General features: G+C 40.9%; 1 long non-coding RNA gene across 1 annotated transcript in view; it reads right to left on the bottom strand.

Annotated features, from left to right (window-relative positions):
- Window positions 1–615: 615 nt before the first annotated feature.
- Window positions 616–8,768, bottom strand: part of LOC108503013 — a 15,343-nt gene continuing 7,190 nt past the window's right edge. The window contains exon 5 of the long non-coding RNA XR_001876691.1: window positions 616–663. This is a non-coding gene — a long non-coding RNA (uncharacterized LOC108503013). The remainder of the gene's footprint in view (window positions 664–8,768) is intronic.

Raw genomic sequence — 8,768 nt, forward strand, 5'->3', positions numbered from 1 at the left:
TCCAAATCATTTAAGACCCACCTTTCAAGAGTATCGTGTGCTCACAGTTTTTACTGAAATAAATGGGAACTACAGCAGGTCAAGTTATAGCTCCTTACCCCCTTTCTCCAGCATGGACCCAATCCCACATAGTTCATTCACCATCACTGACATTAGTGGTCTGAGACAAGAACAAAGAAGGCAACAAACTCTTCCCATGTGGGAATTTTGCCCAAGAGAAATCTCACAGGGGTTAAGTCCTGTGCTACTGTTTCTCATTTGTAAATCAGGATTTATAAGCCTTCCCTATTTCAAAGGGCTGTGGAATGATAGAAGGTTTAACACAGATATACTGCAGTAATAATATAATAAGCTACATATCCATGAAACATTCTCTGGGAGCCTAACTGAATCAGATAAAAATGTTTTAAAAAGCCATAGCTGGAATAACAAAGCTGTCTTTTCCTTCTGTTCTGAGGCAGCTTTGGCAGGAAGAGATATACTGCAGTGAGCACACAATAATTTTTCTGTTTTCAGATGTGAAAGAGAGTAAGAACTGTGGCATTATAAAAGGATGATCTGAGAAAGCCCATGTCGTGTGGTTTACACAAATATCACTGACCTCACAGTGTCTCCTGGCTTTGTTCAGGCTGTCTCTCGAACAGCTTGTAGGACATCCATGATCTGCAAACAGATAAACATTCAATTCTAGGTGCACACTTTGGTCTATGGAGAAACCCACTGAAGTCAGCAGAGTTCCCTGTGTACACAAAACCATGGTAATTGTGGTCAGCTACATCATTAGACTCTTGGGTCCTGACTTTCAGAACTGCTCAGCACATTATACTGCTCCAAGAGCACCCTGTAACAGCTGGGACAGGCAGTGAGATAATTTTAAAATCAGGTCCTTAGTACCATATTGGACTTAACCTTCTGGCCTAAACTTTGCATGACAGGGCAGCGTGTGAGCATTGCTCTAAGGGGATTTCTCTCTTCTGTCTGCTTTTGCCAACAGTGTTGGCCAGTGAAGACTGCTGTGCAAAGAAAAAAAATATCCCACAGTTTATCCTCTCACTTCTAAGCCCTCATCCCTAGAACACACAGATTTAAAGGAACCTTTTGTGCAATACACAAAATAAAACAGCTGGCTGCCTACAAGGCCTCACCCAAGACAAAACAGTAACAGTCCTTCAGTTAATCTATCTTCCTGGCTCAACCAGACGTCAAGGAATCCAGAGCCTCCCAGACTTCTGGGAAGCAAGGAAATATCATAAAATGCCACAGGTCAAAACATCTAACGCTTCTTTGCTGTCCCTGGTCCAGAGCTGTTGGAGAACTGCTAGTCCTCAGACTGAAGGCTACTGCTGATACACTGGGGGCAGGATGCTGTCGCTGCTGGGATTGTGCCGTTCCTCTACACGGCAAAAATGAAATCACCTCCCAGATTGCATTCCATGAAAGGCCAGGTAGCCAAAATTGTCCCTTTGTGAAAAAGGGTGGGGGAATAAAAAAAGCAAACAGGAATGTGTGTGTCCTTGGTCAAGGTTCTTTCATTTCTTTTTTCTTTCTTTTTTTTTTTTTTTTCCACTTAGGTAAATATTTTGGTGTGTTAGAAGCAAAGAAATAGCCTTGGGCTAATACCTGCAGATTAAAATGTGAAGTTGATCACTATCAAAAATACTTTGTGACCTAAAATGAAGCTCTGAGTAATCATCACAATAGGTAATAAGGAAATTGAAGAATTAAACCATAGTCATAGAATGGTTTGGGTTGGAATGGACCTTTAAAGTTCATCTAGTCCAACCCCCCAACAATGAGCAGGACATATTCCTCTAGACCAGGTTGCTCAGAGCCCCAACCAACCTGACCTTGAATGTTTCCAGGGATAGCACATCCATCACCACTCTGGGCAACCTCTGCCAGTGTTTCACCCCTGTCACAGTAAAAAATTTCTTCCTTATAACTGGTCTAATTCACCATCACAGTCAGACAGAGTACCCAAAATTTAAGTTCCACTTTAACAGCTTAAATAGTTTCTACTTTGCATGCTCTGGCTTTTGTCACAGGGATGGATCACTGTTACACAACATAATTTGATGGCAGGGTACCAGCAATGCTCTTCACATTTCTCTGTTGTGAGTAGCAACAACTCTTGCCATTTCAGTCCCATGTTTTGGTTATTTATATGGATCTCTATTATTAGAAAATTAGAAAATCTCACAAATTTACTTCCCATCACTCCTTATCTCCATTTCCTGTAAGTCAAGAACATCATCTTATTCCCACTGAAGAGCTGAGGACTGGAGGCACAGTGAGAAGTGAGTTGTATGTGACAGTCGATGGTCTAAGAAGAAACTGAGCATATATCTACAGAAATCTTGGTTGCAAGCCAAACCAGATGACCATACTTGAACCAAATCAAACCGAATTAAATAAAAGCTTTCTGCAGCACTCAGCATGATGTTATTTATGCCTTGAAACATCATATCTGTTTCCCAGATCTTCCTGTCCAATTTTTTAAAGGCTTGGTCCAGCAGAGATAACATACAGACTCTGACTGTCAAAAGATCTGCTGCCAGCTGCAGTCACCTGCAGGGACTGGGAAGAAAGACATGACTGATGATAGCATCAAGACTTTGGCTGAGACTGTTCAGCTTCATAAAGCTGTCATTGTTTGAAAAGTGATGTCTGTTCCTCCTGCATCATGATGGAACCAGCAGTGATCCATCCCTTGGATTCTACCCAAGGAAAGGCCAAAGAGAAACGTGAAAAACAAAGGAAATGAGCACACGGCTGTTGGCTGACTCTGCCCCCAACCACAACCCACACGATCTGGGTTTGTTGTTTTGGCAGGACAGGCGGCACTGGATAAGCAAGAAGAGCTGAAACTGGCAGAACAGTCAGAAAAGTATTTGGAGTTGTTTATGTATGAATGATTGCAGGGTGGGAAGGGCAGACATCTTCTCTTTGGATAGATCAGGTAAAGCCCTGGGGGCAGCACTGAAAACAGAGCCCTTTGCAATAAGATGAGTAACATGATCCTGGACTGCTTTCGCTCTTCCCTCTGTGCAGACTCCAAGTTACAGTCGAGCTTTGCCTTGGAGTCCTATTGAATGCTGCATTCACAGGCATTTGTTAAATCCTGCTATAGCCCAGAGGATGCCCTACCACTTTAATCCTCTATTAACAACTGCAGGTTTTCAGAGTTGTAGCCAAGGTTTGTGTGCCGATTCTTAATCTCAAGAGGCCTTGGAATATTTATATGCTGCATTTACCTCCCTCTGATTTCATTACAGTAGTGATACTTGGCACTTCCATGCTACCTTCTAAAAAGGAGGGACAGCAGCAGAGGTGTGACAACACCAGCTATGCTTAATTGCATTCAAATTCAGAGTAGTAGGCAGGGAACCAGTGTAAATGTAATGCCTGTTTTGCAGAGCTAATAACCTGAGAAACTGCTACTATTTGAATTGTTCAGCACTGCCTGTATTGTGGGGATTATTCCTTTTGTAAACACAGCCGCTGCGGGGCAGCAAGACATTAGCATTCCATGCCCCCAGAGGCTGAGGTGTGCTGTGCCTCCCCCCGGGTCCCGGTGAGGCTGTAAGTGTTGTTACCCTCCGCCTGCAGGCGAGCGGGGACGATGCAAAGGTTAACACCCTTTGCTGCAAGCACATTTCCCAGGTCAGGGTGACTTGGCGACTTGGGGATCCATTACAGGTTTTGAAGGTGATGTTGAGATAAGGCAGCACCAAAACTGCTCTGCGTAGTTTGCGTGTCTATTCTGAGAGAAGTTGTCAACAGCTCAGAGCTTGAGGATGTTTGAACTTCGCTCGCGCGCGGTGCCAAATTATATGTTCTCAGGAGGCTCACGCCTACATGCAAACAGACAAGTTGCTATTTGCTTTTGCCATTTTCCCAGAGGAAATGATGGTGCCAGACAAGTGTGAGCAGACCAACCTCATATAGAGTGTCTGGCTCTGTGGTTTTGTAGCTCTGGAAGTAGAAATGACGGGCACTCCCACTACACTTCGGTAATTGCCCAGGGACACACAAGGGTGATTCTAATCATTGAGAGCATGAGATGCTCCTTCTCAGATCGTCTCCAGACTCAGACTCACAAGAACTTTCCAAATCTGAACCAAGGTTTTCATAGAATTTCTCACTGCTCTTCATTGCCTTGGATTCCTGGAGCACTTGCACTGAGCTAAAGAGGGGAGATTGTAACTGATACGAGCTTGATAATGGATAAATAACTACTGGAACTCATAACCATGACTTGGAGATATAAGATAACTAAAACAATACAGAAGCTACTTTTTTCGAGGTTTGGATTCTTGCCATCAAAATGAGGACAAGCAGACCATTAAAACTGGTTTGGGTAAAACACAGAAAGTTCTATCTACCTGCTTGCTCGAAACAGCAAATCAGATGTTATAGTCACTGCTGAGGATGAATTTTGAGCCAGATCTCTGACATTAAGTTCTACCATCTCTGTGTGTTCTGTGACAGCCTTTCTCATCTTCCATCAGTCATTTGACAGATCAAGATTTTCTGACTTTAAATATAGTCAATAATGAATAAAAGTTTTATTTACTGCAAGTTGGTTACTGAGCAAGAAAACAATCAATTTTAGTTCTCAGCTTATCTTTGTAATAAATAATGTAAGAATTTTCTACACCTTTTTTGCCCTCTAAACATAAATCACAAGAAATAAAACCTTTAGTTTGATCAAAATTTGCATTTTTGATAGTTTTCCACATGAATTATCTTACCATGTCAAATAAGCAGAAGAAATAGATTCATTTAGTGAGCCTGGATAAGAGGGGGGAACAAAAGAAGAAAAGAATAAACCCAAACCTTGCAATAATTGAAATTGTCTGTTTTGATTTTCTTTCCATAGGTGCCAAGATATGAGAAGTGGGCATTGAAAAGATATCTTTAGATAAGTCTCCCAGAGTAAGAGTTATCCATTATTAAGTTAAATCAGTGCTACAGACTACACCATAAAGAGAGATGGCTTTAAGTGTACAAGTTTGAATGTCAGAAACAGCCCAGACATGACAGAATAGAGCTCCCTGCAGGTTAATGGCTCCTCTTTCTTTGCAGGGTGAAGACACAACCTGAGACAGTAAAGAAGCTACTTGCCTCCTCAGTCAGAGCACCATGACTTTCTAATAGGAAATTAAAAATACTGTTAATATCTGAATTATTTTTTCCTTTATCTTCTCTATGGGGCATTATGGGATAGAGAGAACTAAAGTTTTGTGTTTGGGTTTTGTTTTGGTCAGTTTGAGAGGGTAAATATTTTTTTAATGTAAGTGCACACTCATATAAAACACTTGGAAAGAAAATTTTTGAAGATTTAGCTATGAAGTATTGCTTTTCTTCTGTAGTCAGTAAATTCCTCACACAGCTGGGAAAAGGTTCCTTTGTTTGTTTCTTTTTGACTAGTATAGAAAGTAGCAAAGCTTAACTTCCCAGCACTCTAATCACTAAATTGTATCGAAACGCGAGGTGCAGTGAACTTCTGCCAAAACCAAAAGTGGTAATAAAGCTGACTGGGAGATACAGTTACCCAAGTGTGTTCAGGCCACTCACCAAACTGCTTCCCCAGAGCACAGTTGTGGGGACCCACCTAGTGAACACATGAAGAATTGCACCCATCCAGAACATCAAAGAAAGGGAACATTGAGCCAAGGAGACAAATAATTGGACAATATAATTTAGACTCTTCCAAGTGGTGAAACATGTGGCAAGACAAGAGAGACCACAAATTCTGGCCAACCTACAGTCACCATCTGGTACTGCTTTGTAATTTTCAGATAACTCGGTTCCAAAATCTGGTACAGCAGAAGTTGCATTTAGGAGAATGAAGAATATATTTTGGTTTAACTCAAATTGGTGCAGTGCCAGAAGACATATTTGGGACTTACACTCAGTGTTACCAGCCTGAGCACTAACAAACCCAGGAGCTGGTCTTTGTAAAATAAGAATGGCTTTGTTAAAAAATACTGCAAAACATTTCCCTTTGTTCTTTCTTCATTTATTTTTATTTTTAAATTGACTCTTGTAGGATGAACTGTCAAATCTTTAAGGCTTTATTCCTCTGATCACAAGGGCTGGAGGCTTTCACTGCAATGAAAGCTGAAATTTTAACCTTATTTCTTTTGGCAACAAAGGCTGTAAGAACACCACTAGGATTGTTTGATTTACAACAAATTTTTATGCAATGAAGGGCTGAAATGAAATTTTATTACAACCAATATCGATCTGTTCACCATGGTGTTCAAAGGGATTTTGGCTTCATTTCCTCATTTCCCTGTCCTCACCTAAACCACAAAACTTTAATGAGCAAAGAATCTCCAAAATCAGATACCTGACTAAACCACTGGTATTTTCTCTTAACGATACAATATTATATATTCTTTTTTCCCCTAGGAACAGAAAAAAGGGGTGAGATTTAGTATTCATTTAGCATTGAAAATATCTTATGATACTCTTTTTTTTCTGCTCAAATGAAGCAGCAAACATCTTCTGCTTTGCCTCCTGAAGATCCTCCAAAACAAGGTTGGAGGATCAGTTACAAAAAGATATGTTTTAGTGCAGGAACTCCCCCCAAAATCTTCGAATCACTTTATTTTGATTCTGCTCTTTATACATATTTAGGTTCCCATGGTTTATGTGACTTTATTTCCAGAAAAGTCCTGGATAACTAACATCACAGGACAACTTCCTAGCATACAATACTGCCACTTAGGTTTGGAGAAGAGCCATCCCTACCAGTTTAGAGGCAAGAACAGAATTCTAGTTTATCTCTCCTACTCCAAGTTTTCTTTTTTTCTTTTTTGACAAGACTATTCCAAGAAAATTCTGATTCTTCTAAATCCTCCTCTTGCCAACCAGCCTAATATCAGACCTTGAAAATATTTTATTTCCACTTCTTTCTCTTATCTTATTCAAGATACTACCACTATTACTTACTAGCATTTCTCTAACAAGTGATACTTTACATAAAGTTCTACTTGAACTCTAGAGCTCCTGTAAAAGCGTGTCCTAGTAGTCACTGCAGTAGTGGGGACACAGGGACTCTCCTCAGGGCTCTGGATTACACAGAAACATCAAGGCACACAGGCCATACCTGCTTTCTGCCTGCACAACCACTGCTGTCCCTGAAAGCCAGGGGAGCAGGAATTACTCTCAGGTTCTTTGGAGCAGTGATTTTTGACCCCAGCAGTAGGAACAGAAAGTTTTGCTCTCTAAGGCCCTTCCTCTTTGGTTCAGCACCTTCTATTCCTCCCTTCCCTCTGCTGAAATAGTTCCTTTTCTCCTGTGCCCTCCCCCTGCTTCCTCCTCTTCTCAGCAGCCCCAAACAAGCAGAAGTTGCTGTAGGAAGAAGACAGGGTATATTGTTGTTTGTGGTGCTTGGAACTGAGACACAAGGCTGCACGGGCAGGTTTGGGGCCCCATAAACCTCACAGTGCTATGAGAGAGACATCAGGGTGAAGAAGGACACTCCTCTCTCTGTGGCTCTCCAAAGCCTCTCCAAGCCTCCCTTCCATCTATAGCATCCATAAAATGCTGCTGACCCCTTCCCCAACTGGATCACCATACAGCACCCTCTAATTCCTGCTCCTGAAAATGTTACCTAAAACTGAGGAGCTTACAGCTAATTCTCTTTGTTGCACATGGCAGGTAGATCCTAAATGGCATTGCTACCAATCCCTCTCCTTCAGCTTTGTGTCCTTATGTAGTTTCCATTTACCTTTTACACTTTCTTATCCTCTCAATGCTTTAGGTGTTTTATCCCGGTGTTTTAACCTGCCCTGCCCACGTACAATATCTCAACAGAGATAAGCAGCCCAAGGTTTTAACACCAGGGGGCATCTCATAACTTGAACAGAATTCCTTGCTATTAACATGCTATTTATTCCCTTGAACAGCACGATGTCTATTCAGGCCACATTTCAGCAGTATTTATCTTCCAGTGTCACCATTTTCCTTAGGCACTATACTTCTTTCAGAGCTTGACATCTTCAGATAGTGAGATAATGGTTTCCTCCAGTCATTCATTTAATTTAACAGGCCTCAAAATTACCTTAAGCTTTTTAATCCTATAGATTTTTTTTTCTCTTGCTAAAATAAGGAATAAAGTAACTGCACAGCTCTTGGGTTCTGTACAGACCAACTAGAATGCTTACTTTCTAATTTGTTTTCATCATTTATACACTTCCAAAACTTGCATTTTAGAAACACTGCTTTTGGTAGCCTACTCCCACACATTTCTCTGGTAAACCACAAGTTAGTGATGCAACAGAGTACACTGATGATGGGGATTTTTTTGTTTTGTTTTGCTTTGGATTTGCCTGGGAATCCTAAGAGAGGTCAGGCTTGTAGTGATACTTAATTGTCCACAAGTGCTTCTAATCCAAACAAATTAAATAGGTTGTGGGGGTAAAAATTTTATCAACATACTGTATATAACAAATGAAGACATCAAGCAGTAAAATTGGATTTATGGAGAGAGCACCTTGAGGGACAGTCACATCTCCTAATTCTTGTCCTCTTAGCTATAAGAATATAATTTCCTCTTCAGTTCCTTACATATGCATAAGGTAGGAAACACAACTACTCCTGAATTGCACACATTCTTTGAGACAAACAATGCAAAGGTGAGGAATACTAATATACCTCAGGCCTCTGAAAAGGAAGTGCAAGTACAAATTGTCAAGTTGTGAAATTTTTTTAGTGTGGGTCACAGAAATAGAAGACAGTGAAAAATCGGGGGG

The sequence above is a fragment of the Lepidothrix coronata genome, unplaced genomic scaffold (genome assembly GCF_001604755.1).
Source record: "Lepidothrix coronata isolate B3197 unplaced genomic scaffold, Lepidothrix_coronata-1.0 Scaffold128, whole genome shotgun sequence".
Classification (NCBI taxonomy): Eukaryota; Metazoa; Chordata; class Aves; order Passeriformes; family Pipridae; genus Lepidothrix; species Lepidothrix coronata.